Genomic DNA, 7,798 nt, shown 5'->3' with positions numbered 1-7,798 from the left:
TGGAGCGGAGGGGCCATTTTCTCATCAGCGTCCCTCAGTGCAGGCAGATCGTTATAATGAGAGTTCTTCCCTAATGGACCGGCCCATCAATTGTGAAGGGTAATGCTTTTATAGGTGGCATCAATGGGGCTAACGACGCGGCCGGGCTGCTTTGTTGGATGTGATCCGCGGCGGGCGAGGTGACATTTCCCCTGGCGGAGTAATGAGCTACTTAAAGCGACGGTGACCGGGTGGAATGATCAGAACGGCGTGAGTGGCAGGAAAGTGGCAACCCGGGTGTGGGGCTACGCGCCGGAACGTGTCGGTTTTAACAATATATATATATATATATATATATATATATATATTTTTTTTTTTTTTTTATCAAAGTTCCATTGTCCTCCAAGAGTTGCTGAATTTCCTCTTCATTTCACAGTTTGCTCCTCAATTCATGCACCTTGATTGGGGAGGGATGTAGCAGCGGAGGTCCTTCACCAGGAGTGGTTAGGGGTCAGAGTCATTTACATTTACATTTACATTTATGGCATTTAGCAGACGTCTTTATCCAAAGCGACTTACAGCAAATACATTTGTTTAAGTAAGTGAATCATCTATCCATCAGTCATCACAAGATGATCAATGCTCAGTCCAGGGGCCATTGGCAGTCACAATGCTAGAAGATTATTATTTGTTTTATTATTAACAGGAGAGAAACCTTCATTTCGAGCACCACCGCTTGATTCGTTGATAGAATCCCTAATGCTGGTGACATCACAGAAGGACCCTGGGCTCCCCGGCACCTGGCCCTGGACAAAACTATCCACGTACAAGAGTCTCTTGCTTAGGGATTAGGAAGTTGACCCGTGCCATTGTGCTGTAGCAGTGAGCCACAATCACGTGATGACAGACCCTTGCTTGAGACCTGAAGACTTGGCATTAGTGCTTAGGCTTTAGCTCAGTGGGCTAACACAGTGTTAGTGTTACGCTGCACGGGAGACCCGGGTTTGAACCCAGTCGATCAAACCCTCTTGGACAGAGGCACTGGGAACTATTCAATCCAAGTCAATAACGGTAATTTCCCAGACAAATCTAGAAGATTTGTTTCCCCTTCCACTGCTAGGATTCATGTTTGAAATTATATACTCAAGATAAAACGACTAAAACAACACTATGTTAACAGTGTAAGACAAGACGAGGCTCATCTTTAATGTCAAAACATGACTACATAGTACATAACTGCATGGATACAAATGACCATCGAGGGAGTCGTTTGATTTACTATTGGTTATTCTTGGCAAAGCAAACACTTGCTTATGGCCATTTCTTGCCAAATGTGCAGCTGCCTGTAGTGAGTCTTTGAAGAGAGACACTCTTCAAACGGTTTCCTCCCTATGATCGTATCCAGAGGAATGGATTGTCCTGGCGTGTTCAAGGTCAAAATGTATTTTTCTTCTTCCACTTGTTTCTTCTACTTCCATACACACACACATACAAACAAACAAACACAAAGACACAAAGACACAAAGACACACAGACACAGACACAGACACAGACACAGGCACAGGCACAGGCACAGGCACAGACACAGACACAGACACACACACACACAGGCACAGGCACAGGCACAGACACAGACACACAGACAGGCACAGACACACAGACACAGACACAGGTACACACACAGACACACTGCTCTCTCCCTCTCTCTCTCATCACGGCAGGATTAAGACACAAGGTCCCCACGGCCCCCCTGTAAACAAAAACATTAATCACACGGGCGTCTCCTCCAGGGGCCTGACTGAAATTCATGGTCCCCAGGACCACTAAATCAATCTGGATGAGTAGCCAGAGGATGAAAGGGGACATAACACACTGTCCATGAAAGCCATGGAACAGCAGAGGAGCCAATACAGTACAACTAACCATTGTCAGCGACAAAACAGATGACCCTGAGTTGAGTTGCTATTGCAGCTTTGGGGGAGTTTGAACACACCTCAGGCTAGTGTGTATACTGTCATATACAGGAGTAGTGTGTAAGGCTCATGTATAGTATACAGGAGTAGTGTGTAAGGCTTGTGTATAGTATACAGGGGGTAGTGTGTAAGGCTCATGTATAGTATACAGGAGTAGTGTGTAAGGCTCGTGTATAGTATACAGGAGTAGTGTGTAAGGGTAGTCTGTATAGTATACAGGGGGTAGTGTGTAAGGGTAGTCTGTATAGTATACAGGGGGTAGTGTGTAAGGGTAGTCTGTATAGCATACAGGGGGTAGTGTGTAAGGCTAGTGTATAGTATACAGGGGGTAGTGTGTAAGGCTCGTGTATAGTATACAGGGGGTAGTGTGTAAGGCTCGTGTATAGTATACAATTAGTAGTGTGTAAGGCTAGTGTATAGTATACAGGGGGTAGTGTGTAAGGGTAGTCTGTATAATATACAGGGGGTAGTGTGTAAGGGTAGTCTGTATAGTATACAGGGGGTAGTGTGTAAGGCTAGTGTATAGTATACAGGGGAGTTCCAGGCCAAAACAACATACAGGCCAAAACAAAATAAGCAGGAGAGATCTGTTATTTCCGGACTGCATTTGCTAGCAAACAAGCATCAATACACACTGTGTTCCTCGGTACGTACAGTTGACATCCAGAGGGTTAGTTATGATTATGATTAGTATATATACATTAGTATATATCTATATATACATATCTATAAAATACTGTCAGTATACAAATACAGGTGCTGTCAGAAGAGAGACCTTAATCATCTCCACTTTATAACAGAAGAGAAATATCCACTTTACGGCTCTGGCAAAGAAAACACTATTCTACGCCTCTATTAGCACTTAACCACTGAAGAGGACTGAAGAGTGTCTCTAATCGCACAGGGGTCCAAATTTAGCTAGAGGGAGTTTGCACCGCAATAAATCATAATATCATAAAACACCTCCAATGCCAACGGTCAGATGAACAACATTTCTATCTGGGAGCAGAGCCAGAAAAAGGGCTGTGTGTTTGGGGAGCGAAATCAACGCCCCAGATAAACAAAAGTGCAAGCAAACACCGGCACTTAATCCTCTCCCCTTTGGCAAACATTGGGTTCAGGCATGGTAGCGCATAGATATATTTAGCAGCGAGCTAGCTAGCACTAAGCGCTAGCCGCTGTTCTGAGCCAGATTAGCGTCCTGATTCCACGGGACATGTCTCTGATCCCTTCTTCCCAGCTCATTTCCGAGGGTCAAACACAAGTTTTATATCCCCTACATCAAAGCCTGCCGAGCTTCAGAGCGTCCGTCTTCACCACAGGGATTACGGGAAAGAGAGAAAGAGAGAACGAGAGAGACACCATGAAGACAAAAAGACCCATCACAGCACTGTAGAGCTCATTATCTAAATCGGCCAAAGAATGAAGAGAAGGAGAAAGAGAGGGGGGGGAGAGGGGTAGAGGTAGAGACGGGGGGGGAGATAGATAGAGAAAGAGAGGTAAGGAGAGAAAGAGAAGGAGAGGGACAGAGCGAGAAGGAATTGTGTGTGTGTGTGTGTGTGTGTGTGTGAGTGTGTGTGTGTGTGTGTGAGTGTGTGTGTGTGTGTGTGTGTGTGTGTGTGAGTGCGAGTGTGAAAGAGGGGGGGGGGGGGGATTGGGGGGGGATCTACGGGCAAACATGACAGCCATTTACACACGGGACAAAAGCCAACAAGCATCTCTGAGATGTCCTCGCCTCCGCAGATTAGGGGAGATTACGACAGGGCTAATTCTAATGTCACAGTGGGATGATGATTGTGACTGGGATGATTATGGAGAAGCACAGCCTGGGTATGAGTCATCCCATCAATGGTGGAGGGAGAGTAGGCGCGCTGACGACCGGTGTAATGGTGATGCTCTTTAAGGCCATGTTTCAATACAGACACTAGAAACAGGCTGCCATAGAATGCCATAGAAGGAAGTCTATGTGTTGTAAATGCAGTCGAAGCGGTATGATAGTTTGAACACGGAAATCTGGATTTCTCTGATTTGCTGGAGAGGATGTATGGAGTATGAGAGAGAGTGGTTGAGTGAGAGAGAGAAAGGGGGATAGCGAGGGAGAGAGAGGGGTAGGGAGAGAGAGAGAGAGAGAGAGAGAGAGAGAGAGAGAGAGAGAGAGAGAGAAAGGGGGATAGTGAGGGAGAGAGAGAGGGGTAGTGAGAGAGAGAGAGAGATAGAGAGTGAGAGAGAGAGAGAGAGAGGGAGAGAGAGATGGGGATAGTGAGGGAGAGAGAGGGGGAGTGAGAGAGGGAGAGAGAGAGAGAGAGAGGGAGAGAGAGAGGGGGATAGTGAGGGAGAGAGAGGGGGAGTGAGAGAGGGAGAGAGAGAGGGATAGCGAGGGAGAGAGAGGGGTAGTGAGGGAGAGAGAGGGGTAGTGAGGGAGAGAGAGAGAGAGAGAGAGAGAGAGAGAGAAAGGGGGATAGTGAGGGAGAGAGAGGGGGAGTGAGAGAGGGAGAGAGAGAGAGAGAGAGAGAGAAAGGGGGATAGTGAGGGAGAGAGAGGGGGAGTGAGAGAGAGAAAGGGGGATAGTGAGGGAGAGAGAGAGGGGGATAGTGAGGGAGAGAGAGGGGGAGTGAGAGAGGGAGAGAGAGAGAGAGAGAGAGAGAAAGGGGGATAGTGAAGGAGAGAGAGGGGTAGTGAGAGAGAAAGAGAGAGAGAGAGAGAAAGAGAGAGAGAGAGGGGGGGGGGGGTGGGCTAGGTTAGTTTGACATCATTCAACTGTCATGATTGGAAAATCAATAGAGTGGCATTTGAAAGCATGAGTCCTAATGGGCCAGCTGATTAGCCAGCTGATAGCGAACAGAGTCTGAAATACAACCTCATTACCTCAACAGCATCTTTCAGGCCATTTTCAGCCCGACAATCACAATAGAGCCCTTTCCAATCACACTCAGAACAGAAATGGATTAGGGAAGCAGCTTTGTACAGTAGCCTATATCCACATGGCCGAGCCAATGATCATTTTATATCACGGTCTGATATATCATCTGAGCTATGTTGCTGTTGTTGAGTGGATAAGCTAGCCAGCTAGCTAATCATCAGTGAATATGATAGAGGTTGTGTTCTGTACGGCCTGTCAGTAATGGCCAGTGGATAACAGTTAGATGAACCCACTGTGAGGTCACAGATGGCGAGGTCAGGCTAATCGATGGCCTCCCAGTCCCTCTATGGCCATTCAGCATCTGTAGCATGGTTAAAAACGATGCACTAACCAAGGGGAGGCTGGTGGAGGTAGAAGTTGGAGGACAGGCTCATTGTAATGCATGGAATGGAATGAGGATTGGTGTCAAATGTGTTTGACGCCATTCCTCATTCCATTCCATGCATTACAGTGAGCCCGTCCTCCAATTTCTACCTCCACCAGCCTCCACTGGCGCTAACTGCCCCTCTAAGGTCATTCAGCCTCTGTAGCATGGCTAACCGCTACACGCTAACTGCCCCTCTATGGCCATGTAGCATAACTGCTGTGATAATGCTGTTTTTATATTAATCTATATATTGGCACAACATTCCTGAACAGCAGTGTTCATTTCACTTAGAACGCATTAAGTGGGACCTTCAGCAACAACCTTTGACACAAAACGGATCAATTACTTAATTAAGAAGAAACCTATTGATATTTCACATTGACTAGGCTACTGTACTGTATACAGTGCAAGTATGAGCCCAGTGATTTATTCAGAGATTGGATATAAGATGTGTACAGTTGGGGCAGTTTCGTGGACACAAATTAAGCCAAGTCCGAGACTAAATCACACTTTCAACTGATTTTTTTTTTTTTTTTTGAAGATGATTTTCAGCCTAGATACGGTACGTTTAATCTGTGTCTGGGAAACCAGCTCCGGAATTTTTAATAATGCTCAAGGTCAACAGGAAGTGACATAGGTAGACGGTTATAGGGCTCCCCCCTCCCCCCCTCCCGTTAGCCAGTTGACCTCTCCTGTCGACCTCTCTCCTCTGTGCTGTCACTCCTCTGGCTGCTGTCGTTTAAATCATCTTTTAGTGGGGGAGGTCCCATGCTCGCCTGTCAGGAAACCTTAAATCTTCCATTCTCTTTTACACTTCCAAGGTCTTCATGTCGTCTGAGAATTGACTGCTGTTAAATTTTACATCCATTTTTAGTGGTAGAGGTACAAAGAAATAAGAGAACAAAGAAATACAGTCATTACAGCATTCCAGGGACTTTATTACAGTAAGCTAAGATAAGGCAGACACAATAAAAGGTAAAAGAAGGTTTGAGAAGTTAATGATTTCCAGGTTAATGGCCCGAACACAACTGTAAAGTAATGAATACCACCATATAAATTGATTAGTCCTTACAAGATTCGACCAAGACAGCGACATTAGAAAACACATCAACCCATTCTGTTACAGTATGACCAACCTACCACAACAAGAACAGTGATTGGAGCAGTGATTAACCCTACATTTACATTTATGGCATTTAGCAGACGCCTTTATCCAAAGCGACTTACAACAAACACATTTGTTTATGTAAGTGTACAGGGGGGTAGTGGGGGTGAAGAGGTCTTTAACCCTAACCCTAACACACAGAGAATGAGAGGGCACAGGATTATACAGTAAAACACAACCTATCCCTCTATCTCCCTTATGTGCGCTCCTGGTAGAAGTAACACATGCACACACACACACGCACGCACACACCGAACCTCATTCATTTAGGGAGGGGACGCAAAAACTGACCTTCGATCAGTGTCGAGTAGGGACAACCACACAAACACACACACACACACACACGCACACGCACACACACACCGAACCTCATTCATTTAGGGAGGGGACGCAAAAACTGACCTTCGATCAGTGTCGAGTAGGGACAACCACACAAACACACACACACACACACACGCACACGCACACACACAGAACCTCATTCATTTAGGGAGGGGACGCAAAAACTGACCTTCGATCAGTGTCGAGTAGGGACAACCACACAAACACACACACACACACACACACACACACACACACACACCGAACCTCATTCATTTAGGTAGGGGACACAAAAACTGACCTTCGATCAGTGTCGGGTAAGGACAACCACACAAACACACACACGCACACGCACACGCACACGCACACGCACACGCACACGCACACACACAGAACCTCATTCATTTAGGTAGGGGACGCAAAAACTGACCTTAGATCAGTGTCTAATAGGGACAACTACAAATCTAGGATCAGCTTCCCCCTCCCAAATCCTAACCTCAACCATTTCGGTCGGGAACGCACAAAAAACTGACTTTAGATCAGTGTCAAATACGGACATCCTGTTATCCTTCTCAAGGATCTGATTGCAGACACATCATAACCCCCGCCATCAACAGGACGTCTCAGTGTGATCTCTGTCTTTATGGACTGTGCCCCACCACAGCACTGTCTTTATGAGACCAGGGGAGCAGAACATCACCTGGGGGGCGACTCGTAAAACACCATTCATGGCTTTATGTGGTGGAGGTGTCCTCAATGTTTAGGGGCACACAGTCCGAGACCGGGGGAGGCTGGTGGGGGTAGAAATCAGAGGACGGGCTCATTGTAATGCATGGAACGGAATGAGGAATGGTATCAAGTTTGAGCCTCCGATTTCTGCCTCCGCCAGCCTCCCCCTGACTGGTGCACAGAGAGAGTTAGAGGGAGGGAAAAAGGTTTTACAATTCTGTTACATTTCTGTTTGATGTGCTTGTTCGATTCACGTGTCAATGTACTTCTATTCACGTGTTCTGCACACGTTTCAATGCATCACGAGCATTCTCATTTCTAAGGGTGCAAGAGTGCTGTAGCTT

Source organism: Argentina silus (genome assembly GCF_951799395.1).
Source record: "Argentina silus genome assembly, chromosome: 22".
Classification (NCBI taxonomy): Eukaryota; Metazoa; Chordata; class Actinopteri; order Argentiniformes; family Argentinidae; genus Argentina; species Argentina silus.
Note: the sequence above shows the minus strand (reverse complement) of the source record.